At 39.2% G+C, this 15,007-nt stretch overlaps 1 protein-coding gene and 1 pseudogene across 2 annotated transcripts in view; both read left to right on the top strand.

Moving 5' to 3' along the window:
• Positions 1-15,007, top strand: part of MAGI2 (membrane associated guanylate kinase, WW and PDZ domain containing 2) — a 1,354,570-nt gene that overhangs the window by 932,689 nt on the left and 406,874 nt on the right. The window lies entirely within an intron of this gene.
• LOC124525029 (protein Wnt-2b-B-like) overlaps positions 3,837-15,007 on the top strand; it is a 46,154-nt pseudogene continuing 34,983 nt past the window's right edge.

Raw genomic sequence — 15,007 nt, 5'->3', positions numbered from 1 at the left:
ATGAGTATATAGTTACAGCCCGGTTGTTTCATGCTTATGAGCATAATTGGGACACCTAAAATAAGACGAAAGTGCTGCAGCCCTATTTCAAGTGTGAACTCTGGGAAAACTAAAAACTTAGTATTTCTAGTTCATGTGTGAGTATATAATGAGCCTTGCTAAAGTGACATTTCATAAAGAGTGCTGCTTCTCTGCTTGCCCACTCTGAGCATCAGAGCTGTGCTGCAGGACCCATCTGGCATAGGTCTTAATTGGTAACAAAATCTGGAAGCATTGTTTCATTGGTACTTCAGGAAGACAACAAAAAGTCGGAGCTGATGATGTATCTATTTTGCTTTGAGGTAACTCCTAGTTATTTGCATCAGTAATTTCCTGGTATTAGGTCTCGTTCCTTTTCTTGAAGAACCACTGAATCCCTTAAGTCAGCTAGACTCCTCTGTTCCATTCAGATTCCTCAATTTTATATGTTCATCCAGGATCTGTTGATTTTTTTGAGAGTCCCACATCATATTTATCCCAGTTGAAATTAGTCAATTCTCTCATAGAAAATTTTAAACATTTTAAGAATTCAGTGTCGAGAGCGTCTGCTTAAGTGTGCCTGAGTAAAAATATTTTTACTTCACCGTCCTCCCTCAAAGCCCATTAAAAATCACCATAAATAAATATATACAAAGGAGAACAGTATCATCATCTGAAAGAAGCCAAACCTATAGAATCTTTTTAGTTTTGAAAATTTAGAAAAACATTTTTTTTTATTTTCAGATTTAACTCTTTATTCCTATTGTAAAATTGTTGTTATATGTAGTTTGAACTGAAGTGAGGAACTGCACACAAATTTTAAAGTATATCTTGCAGCTGATGTTCTCGCCCTTATATCTCTTTTCAGATACAAACACACATTTTTGTGTGCTTTCATTTCATGATAATAAGGTATATATTTTCCAAATTTTACTTCATCTATTTGTGTCACATCATATCTTAGAAGCATGACTCGTAAACTGAATGTTGTGGGATATTTTTCAACCCACCCAAAATTACTGACAACTGGATGTGAGGGTGATCTGGCTATGACATCTGTCACCCCACTGATCGCCAGGGTTGATTCGAGTGATGTGGCTGGCTCGGCGGGTGTCTCCTTCCTCCCTCACCGCTCCATGTACGTCCTTCCTGCTGCTACGTGCTTGGTCAGAGAGGACGACCTTCCCTAACAGAGGAAGGGCCATTCTTTTTCAAGGGTATACAAGTAGCTGTTCTCGCCTACTAGAACCTCCATGCAAGGTCTCAAGGTCCATTTGTAGGAGAACGTAGGGTGGTCAAGCCTACAGCACTTTAGACACATCCAAATGAGGTGCTGCACGTGACAGTCTACCTTTCAAAACACACACACACACACACACACACACACACACACACACAATGAAAACAAAAAACAAAAAAACCTGACTACTAACTGAAACCTTTATTCTGTATTTATTACATGTGATAGCTGGCATATTTGGGTTTAAATGCGTCTTCTGTTTTTGCGCTTATCTTTGCTTCGGTTCTGTTTCACATACTTGCCTTTAAGAGTGTATATAGCTTATTTGCACTCTAAACTGCTTTCTGTTGGGACAAAAACATGACTTTAAAAAAAATGTTTACTTATTTTAAGAGAGAGGGCACGTGAGCAGGGGAAGGGCAGAGAGAGAGGGAGAGAGAGAATCCCAAGCACTGACAGTGCAGAGCCCCACATGGGGCTCCACCTCATGAACCATGAGGTCATGACCTGAGCCGAAATCAAGAGTCCAATACTTAACCGAAAGAGCTACCCAGGCACCCTGAAAACATGATTCTTAAAAAAAAAATTTTTAAATACATATTAGAGGGGAGCCTGGGTGGCTCAGTCAGTTGAGGGTCCGACTTCAGCTCAGGTCATGATCTCATGGTTAGTGAGCTAAGCCCCACATCGGGCTCTGTGCTGATAGCTCAGAGCCTGGAGCCTGCTTCAGATTCTGTATCTCCCTCTCTCTCTGTCCCTCCCCCACTCCCTCTCTCTCTCTCTTTCTCTCTCTCTCAGAAATAAATAAACATTAAAAAAGTTTTACAAAATAAAAATACATATTAGAGTTCAAAGAAAAATTAAAAGACGAAGACAAAAAAACATGAAATAGAAACTGGCAGGGGTTGAGAAAGAAAGAGACAAGAAAAAAAGTATTAAGTATATAAAAGTTACATTAAAAGCAACAAAAAGAGCATAAACATGATTTTTAAAAGTCAAGAAACAGAGAAGATAGGCATGAAGAAAGAAATACCTTAAAGAAATATTTTGAAAGAGTATACAGAAGATGATATATATGAGAGAGAAAAGGTAAACCTCACATATGCATAATTGATGTTTCTAAAGAACAAAATGTATTAATAAATAAAATAGTAGGAAACTCTCCTGAAATTATCAAGTGTGAGTTTATAAATGGATCTGGGTCTCGGAAAATATGGGATCGTCAGAAAAGCTGATGTAAAATAATCAACATCAAAGTGAATCCTGATAAGTTACTATAATTTTCAAAAATATACAATCATAAATACATCTAAGCCTTTTTTAAAAAAGCATTTTATGTGTAAGGAATAAATGCAGGTGAGCCTTATACTTTTTGGTAGCAATGCTCAATATCAGAAGTTAGATAATGTCTACTAAATTCTGAGGTAAAGAACGTTTGAGCCAAGAATTTCACAGTCAGCTCAAGGTATTTTATAAGTATGTATGGAAAATTTAAGCCAACCAATAGACATTCTCTAGCAAGCAGGTATGTAGCACATGGGTCCCTTCTTTAAAAATCTGACATGGTTATCATCACCAATAAATGTCACTTTGTGTGAATTATGGTGAATAAACAGTATGTAAACATAATTCTTGATAATTTGAACATTTTGAAATCAAATAAAAATTCTGAGTAGAGGAGGGCACGTGGTCTGATGTGTGCTTTCAAAGCACTTAAGAGGTTTGTTATGGCTAACGCAGTGAAGGATTTGAGTAAGGTAGAAGCTACTAACGTAACCAAAGGTCAGGTCAGTCTGGGCTTGAAATCACATTAAGGGAATTTAGACATTTTCCTAAGAGCAGTGGGAAGCCACTGTAGGACTCCAAACTGGGCTTCTATATTTTCTGGGGAAACAGAGGTATGTTTCTGGGCTGAGAGTGATGAGGGAAATGATGGGGCCAGAGGTGGGAGGAAAAAAGAGGTTTAGAGTACTTGTATGAAGAATAATCGGGAAAGCTTACTAAAGAAACTGTAAAGATGTAGCACTTGCCCAGAACCATTCTGTGCTGGTGCTGCTCATGGCTTCAGCCCTTCCCTTCTGGAGGCTGAAAATGGCTTCACTTAGGAGATTAAGCCTTTACTCCCCTAGCCTCACCCTCACTCCTGGGTGGGAGGCAGCAGCCCACATCTATGATTGACTAGCCTGGGAGTTCAAAAAGCCTGCCCCAGACCTTCCACTTACAATGACAGCGTTGTATAGCTTTTTGTTTCCCCTTCTGCCCTATCCTGCTTTTCTCACTCCCATTTTCCTGAGAGCACTGTCTCAACAAATCCTGGGCAAGAATTCCTGTCATGGGAATTGCTCCAAGGAATCCCAACCCAACATAGAGTTTTCAGGGCAGTTGATGTTCGATACCACAAACATATAGTGGTCTTAGTCTGTGCAACTGTGATTTTTCACCAGTGTTAAGGATGGGTCACCAGGGGTAGATCTAAAGATTAAACATTTAGATTTATCCATGGTTGTGAATTCTGCCACCTGAGTGGGATAGAATGACCATGGAGTAAAAGCAGATTTATGAAAGAGAAGTTTACACGATGGGCTCTGACAGCCAGGCTGGATCGGGAAAAATGTGCAGCCAGGATGACAATGAGAGCAGAAGGGAAGATGAAGGACAGAATGACCGTGGTCACTAATAATTTTGTAAAGTATATATATACACGCATAATACTATATACGATATACTATACATACATATACACAGTAAGATATGTGTGTATGTAAATTGAGGAAGAGCCAGAAAAATAGAATAGTAGAAAGACTGAAGTTAAAATCTTAAGAGATAGATGCTACATATCAAGTAAATTGCATAAGGAATATTAACGGAACAATTTTTAATTCCTTATTTAACCAGGTTTTGTTTGGGGCGTCACTAGTCCCCAGTACAATAATGCTGATAAGTTCATCTTATGAATCTAAATCTTTAGGCCAATGAAACATTTATCCTTAATGAGAAATATAATTACATAACAAGTGTTACTTCCTCTTTCTGTCCAGCCATAGCAACAGGAAAAGACTGTTGGGTATGAGTTTGGATTTCTTTCCCCTCTAGAGAAGGGATTCTTAACATGTGGCCTCAGGCCCATTGGTGAATGTGAGGATCCTACTGATAGACTAAGAAGGGATCCAGAATTGAAAGTCTTTGTTTCTTTAGTTTTCACTTATGATTTAAGGCTCTGTATGGAGAGCTAACTAAATGTGTTATTAATGATTACGTAGTTCCTAAACTAACATTTGCACCCATTTGCCAATGATTTTCATTCAGTGTTCTGACTGCAGCTCAGCACTGGAACAGAAAGGTATAATTTGAAGTTCCCTGGGAAGACAGGAGCTAGAATAGTAGGTGAGTTGCAGTTTTTAATCCCACCTAAATGTCCTTAGTCAAAAACATTCAAGAGGCTGCATTCAAAGTATAGCTCAAGTAAATAGCATCTCCATTCAGTGCTATCTCCAGTAGTATCCAATTTTATTTCAAAATAAAAAGCAGATCTCCCCTGAAGAATCTTCTCTTCCCATCACTAGCCCTTCTATGTGCATCTACGTGCACCTCCTAAGGAAAGGATGAGAAGAACAGCGTGTCACATTCTCTGTTTGGTCAAACTGAAGGGCAGGGCGCTAACTTTGAGACATCCTTGATGTCTCTACTCCAAAGCTGGTTCAAATTCACTCAATTTTTTTTTTGAAAGCATAGTCCTAGTATGCAGATTAGTTAAAAACATAGATAGAAATTATTGGATGTTTTAGAAATCCCAGTGTGGTTATTATGACAGATGAATAAAGAGTAGAAGATTCAGGTGATTTGTATCTAGAAAAGAGGAAAATTAGTGACATGGCTTTAATAATACAGGATTAGTTATAATAGAAGAATAATCAAAGAATAATGGAGGAATGAGTCCACTAGATTTCATTCACTCAGAAAATACATATGGTGGGCTTATTATCCTACAGCACTGTTCTAGAGACTAGGAATATAAGAGTGAAACAAAAAAAAATCGGACTGTGCTCTTGTGATGCTTATAGGCAAGAAGAAAAACCAGGTGTGCCAACCTGGAAGCAGGATCTTGAACTTCAGATACTGATTACTGCTGTTGCAAGCCCAAGACAGAGCCCCGCTCCTCCAGTACTACCCCCACCTGTTATTGTCAAATGTAAATCTTATCACTGCCTTCTTATCTTTATTCATCTGTCATAATAAGCCCACAAGGATTTTGGAAATGTTCTCAAAAATGTTCTTCCCAAACACATTTTACAGAGCTCAAGTGATTAATCTATTTTCGTTAACATAGCCCTGCTTAGTAGTTTCCTAAAGTTGCATAAAGTGAGAATTTGTCATGAAGAAGGGAGATGCAGGGTCATACACCCACTCTATAGTAACTGAAAATAGGATGCAAACCATGTATTGTCCTTAAATGTCAAGTCAAGTGACAGACCATATGAAATCCATTTGGCTCGTTTAAAATGTGCTTTCAAATAAAAGAAGCAAAACAAATTGTATCTCAACTAACTTACTTTTTCCTGAATGAAAAAAAAAAAACCTACCCTTTCTAATCTCCTATTGTAGACAGGAACAAACAGGTTTGCATCAATAACTTCCGTGTGTTTATTATGTATGTTCAAAAACAGTGAGTACCAAATCAAACAGTTTAATGCCCAATTATGTTAAATAGCCCCCCTCTGGATTTTTTTTCCAAAATAAATCTAAGTAAATATTGATAAACAGCACAAAGCATATCAATAATTTGTTGTCTGAGCTTGTTATTTTGGGGATTAAAATCACAGCTGAGAGAGCAAATAAATATTACAAGTTACACTGCATCATATTTGCTAAACTTCCTAAATTATTAGCAAATCCACTGGGTAAATGCAACGGCAAAGCACAATATGTTTCCCATGCAAATCTAAAATCCACTTACCAGGCATAAGAGGGTATAGATGAGATTTCAAATATATGATTACAGGAGAATTATTGATTCACCGTTTTCATTTCCAAACAAGGTCATTCTAAGGATTACCTTGTAGGTTTACCCAAAATGAAATAAGAGAAGAATATATCAGGTTTTTTATTAATCATTTCTGTGTGTACTGATTTGGAGGTCAGTTTAACCAGTTTGTACCAAGAAGATGATTGGTGTGAGCCACATAGATAGAACCCATCCTCAAATGAAATGCAGTCAAATAGGGAGTATATGAAGTTAGTGCTGGAAACTCTCCACCTAGAGGAATGAAGGTTCCTGTAGCAGTGTGAGAGCTGGGGGTGGTGGAGAGAAGGTGTTTGGATAGGGAAGGGGAGCAGGAGTCCTGCTTCTGTGAACTGAATTGGGCCTTGAATTGATTAGGAGTTTAACAGGAACCAGAGGAGAAGCAAAGACTTGGGAAGAAGAATTTGTGTAACCAAGGATCATGGGCACATCTGCCTTCCAGGGCAGGAGGATCCCTTTCCTTTAGCAGAGGATCTTTTTTTTTTTTTTTTAGCTTATTTATTTATTTTGAGAGAGGAAGAGAGAGCCCAAGCCAGAGAGGGGAGGGGTAGAGAGAGAGGGAGACACAGAATTCCAAGCAGCCTCCATGCTGACAGTGAAGAGCCCAACATGGGGCTAGAACTCATGAACCATGAGTCATGACCTTAACCGAAACCAAGAGTCAGATGCTTAACCAGCTGAGCTACCCAGGCACCCCAAGCTGAGGATCTTGATGAGCAGAGGTATGTAGGAGGGGGCCCTAAAACTTCAGTGGGGTAGAGGCTGGAGAGATTTGCTTAAGAAATGAGAGGTCAGAGGTTTGCTGCTGAGAGGATGAGGGAAGAGAAGAGAAAGGGCAAGGTTGGAAAAAGAGACTAAAGCTAAAATGGAGGGAATTTCTGCAACCAGAGTATCTAACATGCATTGTTAATTATTTCATTCTTCCGCTGTAATTCCTCTCATCTCTTCAGACTTCTGTATTTCATTTCTTCCAACAAATGTTTTATGTGGGTGGGGTTTAGGTGTTTGTGATATTTTTTTTATTTAGTCTGGTTTTACTTTGCTATTGGGTTTTGGTTTTGGTTTTGGGTTTTTGTGGGGTTTTTCCCCTTGAAACTAAGGAAGAGGGCTGACTTCCATGACTGGTTAATATAAAAGAGAGACCACAGTGGCAGGAAGGTGAGTAGAGCTATAAACTCATCACAGACTCTCCTCTGGTTACAAAACACTTGGGTCACAAAAAACTCTAATTGTGCATAAATCCAAAGTGATCCCACATGAGCAATTGCTATTACCATCTGTTAATGGCTGGAAGAACTGTCTTTGTCTATGGCAATTGAAAGTTTTTAATAATTGAAGTGATTCTGATAGTGGAATTTTCTTCTTTATTCCCACTACCCCACAAATTCCTATAAATCTTAGAGAAAGCATAAGATCCAGCATTTGGTGTCATTGGTAGCTCAGATCCCTTTAAACCACTATCTTCAAGTGTGTAGAGAGCACAACTAATGTCAAGGTTACATATGTAATCCGGTTTGTCTGGGGCAAAGTGTGTGTTACACAGAGGAGAGAGCTTAGTAGAGAGCTTGGAGTCCCATTGTGCAGAAGTTTGAATGTTTAAGTCAGGAATCATATTTCATTCAACCATGAAGCTCCCTTGTAATTCAAAAGGCAAAGGCTATTGGAGGGTAATGGGGAGAAGTTGAAGGGGAGACAAACGAAAACGAATTAATATATCCAACCTAAATATCTCCTTTGAGGCCCACATCTATATGCACAGCTGCCTATTAGACATTTCCACTTGGATTTCTCACGGGTGCTTCAATTTGACTGAATTCATCATCTCACTTATATATACTTCTCTACATGTCTCTTATTTTGTTTGGTGGCACTGTCTTCTTAGCCAGGAATCTGGGAGTCAGCTCTATCTCTATTTCCCTTATGCCATACAACAAACTGGTCACTGTGCTGTGTTCACATGGCCTTGAGGTTATCACTTTAGTTCATCTTTTCTTTTCCAACCCATCACCCCTCATTTGGTTCTGGCCCTCATGGTTTCTCATCTGGATTACTAGAGTAGAACATGCTAGGTGAGTCAGAGTGCCTGAGTTCAAATCCTACACCACACCTCATACCTTTCTACCTGCTTCAGTTTCCTCATCTGTAAAATGGAGGAAATAAAGCACCTACCATGAATGAATGAATGAATGAATGATAGAAGGAACAAGAAAGAAATTATATATGTCTTAATTTTATCTGGATATGCATACAGGGAGTCAAACAGCAGGACAGCGCTATCGGATAGGAAAATAATGGGAGCAATACATGGAACTAAATATTTTGATAAAAAAAGGTAAAGATCAACAGGTTAAATTAATTTAGTAATAATATTTATTTAACTTAACATATCCAAAATATCATCTTTCTAGCTTGTGGCACTAGCCACACATCAAGTGCTCAATAGCTACGTGTGACTGGTGGCTGGGCTCCCATTACTGGGTAGGGCAGCTCTGGAGTTTATTACATTGTTGAATAGTAATGTCAAACCAGCAAGAGGAAACCTTAAGAAGGTCTGTGGAGAGCTTCACATAAAATTATTGTTACACAATTAGGCACTCCACTTTAAGTACTTGTGCACTGACTTTATCTTTCTAGCTGAACTATAAGCTTCTTGACAGGAGGGAGAGAGAGTTCCTGTATCTACAGTCTTTACTGTTGAGGACTCTGCTCAATAAGGGATTCTTGAACAATGACTGACTTAGGCAACATTCAAGCTTTAGCTCCTAAAATAATCAGGGCCCACCCAAGGAATGAAAAATTCAAGAACATTGTTTTTTTAACTCTGTGCTAATGGTCAAACTGCTTCCAGTTGCATGTAGGAGTTAGGAATGGCAGGCTCGGGAAACCATTTTGACGTAAATTGAGGAACCAGGAATATGCAGTGTCTGCCTGTGGGTATTCTTTAGGTTCACCAAGAGCAGAGGGTTCAAGGTGGTTATGTTATAAATCTGAAATCCCTCAATGCACTTTTCAGTTAATTCGTCTTCAAAGGAAGATGTTTTCCTCACTGAGTCATGAACAGGAGATTAATTTAAAGGCAAACAAAGGAGAAGAGCCTAAACAATCCACTAATGTTGCCATTTTCCCATTTCCTGCTTTTGATGTATTGTGGACCCGTGACTGATGGGGCAAACTCCAGCTCTAGAAATTCATGTTTCATGGAGAAAATCCATTTCTATGCCTTGCAAAGCAGAACTACAGGTGCAGCAAGTGAGTCAACAGTACCAACTGCTCCTTGGCTCTGGTTTCTTGAAGAGAAATTAAAGACCAAACCCAGGTTTGGAGGTAGTACAAAATCACAGAGAGGACAGCAGCGGAGTTTTCATGACTTTGGCCCCAATTCTAGCATCTCCTCCATGGAATAGCATACTCACAAAGAGAATGCAGCATACAAAGGCTGGATGTCAGAGCTAGTCTCTGTCCATATTATGGTGAGGTTGCTTAGTGATAATGTTCTGGCAGGCATTAGTACTTAACCAGGAAACTCTTTGTAGGTTTATATCTTAAACCTTTATTGGCTGACTTGGGATACAATGTAGAGCATGTTAAAGAGGTAACTAGTCACTTAAAAAATTAATTTGTATTATAAATTCTAAAACAAAAAAAAATCATATTCCTAAATTATTTGTGTGTGTGACTAGTTTATTCTTTTAGAAAAAGACCCCTGTGCAGTCATATCAGAACAAAGAGGAATTTGGTAAAGGTATGAGAGGAACAAGCTTCTTTTTACATATAACATGAATCCACTTTTCATTTATTTTTTTAAAGTTTATTTATTTATTTTTAGAGAGGGGATGGGGGCAGGGCAGAGAGAGGAAGAGAAAAAGAATCCCAAGCAGGCTCCACACTGTCAGCACAGAGCCTGATGCTGGGCTCGATCTCATGAACTGTGAGATCATGACCTGAGCCAAAATCAAGAATTGGATGCTCAACTGACTGAACCACCCAGGTGCCCCATTAATTAACTTTTTAATAATGAGTTTATGCTTTTAAAAAAGGATCCCCATCAGAGTCTATCAGAATAAAGAGAAATATAACATATATGTCAGAGAATCTCGAAAAATGTCATTTAGTTATCTGTTTGCTTTATTCTCACCAATTACCTTGTGTCTTATAGTATCATATGTCTAGTGCCACCAAGAATCAAGGAAACAAAGTGCCATTGCAAGTGACATAAATAGCAGCCAATAACAAAACTGTCAGTTTTTGATGTTGCTCCTGGATCATTTTTGACATTTTATTACTTCATTTGCTGTTCTGAAACTTTTCATGAATTATGAAGAAGAATTTTCATAAGGTGGAATTTTCATGAGGCCAGTGATGGTGAAAGCTGGAATTACCATCTCGAAAACTTGTATTTGCAGACTTTTTTCTACCCATTATCAAATTACAAACATTCACAACTGCTCTTTTTTTAATGCCATAGTAAATGTTGTGGGCCATGACAGGTCACTTGGGAACGTAAAACAAATGCTAAGAGAACACGCAGTGGGCAAGCCACACCATTATCTCCTTAAAATGTAGTATTAGTGCTGTAATAACCACTTGTAATAGAATTTATGCCGATGCATTTCTCCAGTATTGCTGCCTTGTGCTGATATTGTCACATCATATACCCATTACTGCCATCTGCTGTCAAGACATGCGTGCGGAGGCTGGGTGAAAAGGTGAATGAAATATCAGGGCACATTTCCTGTGTGTGAGTGGAAGCCAAACTTCATTTTCAAGCTGTGTCTTTTCAGGTAAACAGCCTTTGCCCTCCTTTGTACCGTTGCTTTCTGTTTAGAATCTGTTATGCCCTGAGAAAAGAAACTGGAGCAAAATATCAGCTCCTTTTGCATGATTTCTTCCCCGAATTCCAGAACGCTTTTATAGGTCAATTTGTAAAAAATAGAAAGAGCGTGACTTTACATTTTGAAAGGAGTGTGTTGTATATTCAAAGGAGCCCCTGATCATCTGAAATCTGCCTCTCCTCTGATGGAGGCATTGTAGAAACCGACAACTAAGCTGCTGAAAGGCAACCATGATACTTCGTGGGTTGCCCCACATACCATGAGCATCTGACTGTTCTCACTGGCACAGAGCAGTAACACTCTTGGCACCATTTGCATCAAGTTACATTGTTTTTCAGTATTATAGGAAATTTGTGTTCTCCAAGCTCTTGCCCAAACACCTTTCTTGTGTAATCCTGTTGTTTCACTCTGATTCTGCTGGTATCAGCCCTGGCAAGAGCTGCTGGGATCTTTGTATGCCTGTGGCACACCAATATAATAACAGGTTACTGACAGCCATTTCCATCCCCCTGGTATGAACCAGTTGAAATGTGTAGATCCCATGCATGTCTCAAATATTTGTATTTGAAAATTGAATGGCATCTGGGTGTCCTTTGAGGATTGGCCAGCTCTGGGATGTGGCTGGGAGTTGTGAGGTGCAGTGTCAGGGGAACATGGTCAGCTTCAACAGCAGCATTGCATGTAGACAGGGTCTGTTAGCAGAGAAGTAGGATGTACAGAGCAACCTGTGCTGCCAGATGGGTTCAACTGAAAAATCAAATAGTGAAAGCCAATGATGAAAACACTGAAAAGGGGATAAGCAGAAAACTTTTTTGGTTTGTGTTGTTGTTGTTTGTTTGTTCTGAAGGTTTTGTTTGTTTGACCATACTCATGAAAGCTTGGATTGAGTTCCCGTGTAGGGAGTCTCAAACTCTTCAAATTTTGTAAATCTCTCGACCTACTTGCCTGGTGATGATCCCAGGTGGAACTGAGAGTTGAAGACCAAGGTCTGTTGCAAGGACTTTTTCCTCATTAAAATTTCCTCTCTTCAGGTTCTCTGTGACTGATTTGGCAGCCTCATCCAGGAGCGATCCAAGTGGCTTTCACCTCATTGGTTTTCACTTCATTGCTCTTGGCTTTCTCAAGAATTGTTTAATTTGGTTACTATTGTCTCACTGGCAGAAACCTACAGAAGGGACTTGTTTCTAAAGCAGGGTCTTCTTCTCTAACCCTGAGTGGGCTTAATAGGCAAATGCAGCCCCTTGACCAGTCTGACCCTTTGTATTAACATAAACATGATTCTGGTCCAGCTCCTTTACCTGTATACTTTTTTAAAAATAGGAAACCTCTTGAATTAAAAAGACTGATGAGCTTTATATACATCAGGGATCTTTCCCTGAAAAAAAGAAAAAGTCTCAGGGGACCTGTTTATTTGAACGATTTGTTCAAATTGGCATTCCTCTCCTTCCCATGTCACCTGGTCCTCTGCTTTGAGAATGTGCAAAACTCCTAAGGAAAGTATATTGACATCTGTCCATAGGACTTACCAAACTCGGATGGAGTTTTAGACAAGAGAAAAGTAAACTCTATCTTCACAGCAAAGAGATGCAGGAGAAAGTCCCCTTTCCAAAAGGAATTCGTTTTGCGTTTAGCAAGGAGCTATTTGTTTTCTGAGCTCTGGATTTTCAATCTGCTGGTTGCAGCAAACACACCTAAGTATCTGAGGGTATGTATGAGCACTGGATGCTTTCTGGCTGAAGCGGAAATGTTTCTTGGGGCTCTCTGACCTCGGGCACAACTTTAGAACAAGGTGGTGTTTGCAGCTTTAGTGCCTGCAGGCGTGTGGGTTCCTGGCACTTCAGCTTTGCAGTTCTCAGCTTGTGAAGCCACTTGTTTGTGTTTTGTTTTCTTGGCTTATAGAATTTTAAAAGTAGCACAGAATGTACCAGGATAGGCTCAGCTGGAGATGACTAAAAGGAAATCTTGAGGAAACTGGCAGAGAGAGCTATCCACTGGTGAGAGGTGGGTACAACTGAAATTCCTTTCGTCTTCAGTGTAGGAAAGCAGTGTCCTTCTGAGCAGTTAAAAGTGAGGTTAACAACTTGAGTTTCAAACCAATAGCTCTACCACTAAGAATTCAAGGTATGGGGGGGGGATAATTTTTCTTAAACTATATGACGAAGAACGTAACATGGCAGGCTTTTATTAGCATGTATTAGAAGCCAGAAACTCAGCCAAGACTTCTTACCACATTATCTCATTTTAATTCTCATAACAGTGCCTATGTGCTAGAGGCTTTAATTACCCCATTTTTTAGATCAGGAAGCAAGCAGAGAAAGATAAATAAATTATCCAAAATGACACAGGTAGCAAAGTTGCAGAGTTTGGATGAAAACCCAAGCCAGACTCCAGAATTCAAGCTTTAAAACTTTGGATGCACCTGATGATTGAGTTTAGGTCTTAGGCAGGTCCAAGTTGGGGGTAGGAGACACAGGACCACTAGGGAATTAGTGAAAATCATAATATAGCCAGCAACTTCTTGGTGGGAGAGTGAGTTTTCAGCCAGCTAGCCTTACATTTTCTTTGTACTTTAAAGATTGTTTTTCTTGCCTTTTCTTACTTTTGTTTCTTCTTCCTCCTGCAAGAGTTGATATATTTTTCCTTCCATTCGTTTCAGGAATTTTTCTGCATCTCCAAGATTTTTAAGCTTTTACCCTTTTATATCCCACCATCTTTCTTGGTTCTGGTCTGTAATGACTCATTCATTGCCCTACTCTGCAATCCAGTTTCTCCTTATATGTGAAGGAAGGAGACAATATAGGAGTCCCTTCCCTCCTCTTTCATTCCCTTGCCAAAAGGAAATGGAGAAACATTCCACCTCCCATGAAAGAGAGGAAAGACCTGACTTGTTTCTTGTCCCTTTTCCAGAGGCAGCTGCCCAAGCCATGGAACATCTATCCTCTGTTTCCATACATCTCTTTACTTGTAGTAAGTTACACTAACCATCTGCCATGTCTTCTCTGAAAGCTGGAAGCATTTTTTGTCTTCCTGGTGCCCTCGAACTTTTCTGTAACCATTAGGTTTGAGTATATGGATATGACTTTCCATAATAAGACCTTTTTTATGTGATTTTCCAGAATCCCACTAGCATACAATTCTTATAATTTGCTTTATTAACATAATCTACACCATAGTTCTGATGTAATTTTCCCTTTATCCTTCGAGGTCCCTGGCTGAGATTATCCTGTAATAAAAGATAGATTAATAGGAAAAACAACAAAGTTTAATAGCATGTATATCTCCTGTAGAGATGGGAAATACCCAGGAAGACTGATTAACTCCCCAAAATGCTCCAAGCCACCATCTTAAACACCATCTCTGGCCCAAGACAAAAGAATAAGTGGTGAGGGGAGGGAAGCCCAGGAAAGGGCTTGGGGAGGTCACCAAGAAAAACACAGCGAACATGGTAAGGCTGTTATGCAGATTTAAGTCCTTTGCCTTTTCCATTGGTAAGAGTTTCTAGAGATTTTGTCGTCCTCCTCTTCCTGATACAGAAAGAGAGACACAAATAGAGATTTCCTTTATAAAAGTAAATGTCTCTTACTGGGTAACTTTTATTAGGTTTTCAGAACTTTTCTTTTCCTACAGTTATTCTTAAAAATAATCAGCCTGACATAATCCTTATGCCAAAGAAGCATTTTGGGGTGGCAAATTCTGCTCTTCTTCACTGACCTAGTATTTTTTTTTCTACGAATGCACAAAATACCTACATGGATTTAGCCGAGCTTTCTGAGCTTTTAAAGAGCTAAATACTTAGGCCTTTGGTCTTGGCAGTCCAGTCTTTAAATCTAGATATATATATATATATATATATTTTAATTGTAGGCAGCATCTTAAAGCAACTGACATCTGGGAGAA

Source organism: Lynx rufus, unplaced genomic scaffold (assembly GCF_022079265.1).
Source record: "Lynx rufus isolate CCGP_SWC_20201006 ecotype Redwood Valley unplaced genomic scaffold, mLynRuf1.p SCAF_4, whole genome shotgun sequence".
Classification (NCBI taxonomy): domain Eukaryota; kingdom Metazoa; phylum Chordata; class Mammalia; order Carnivora; family Felidae; genus Lynx; species Lynx rufus.
Note: the sequence above shows the minus strand (reverse complement) of the source record. Positions and strands in the feature narration are given on the sequence as shown.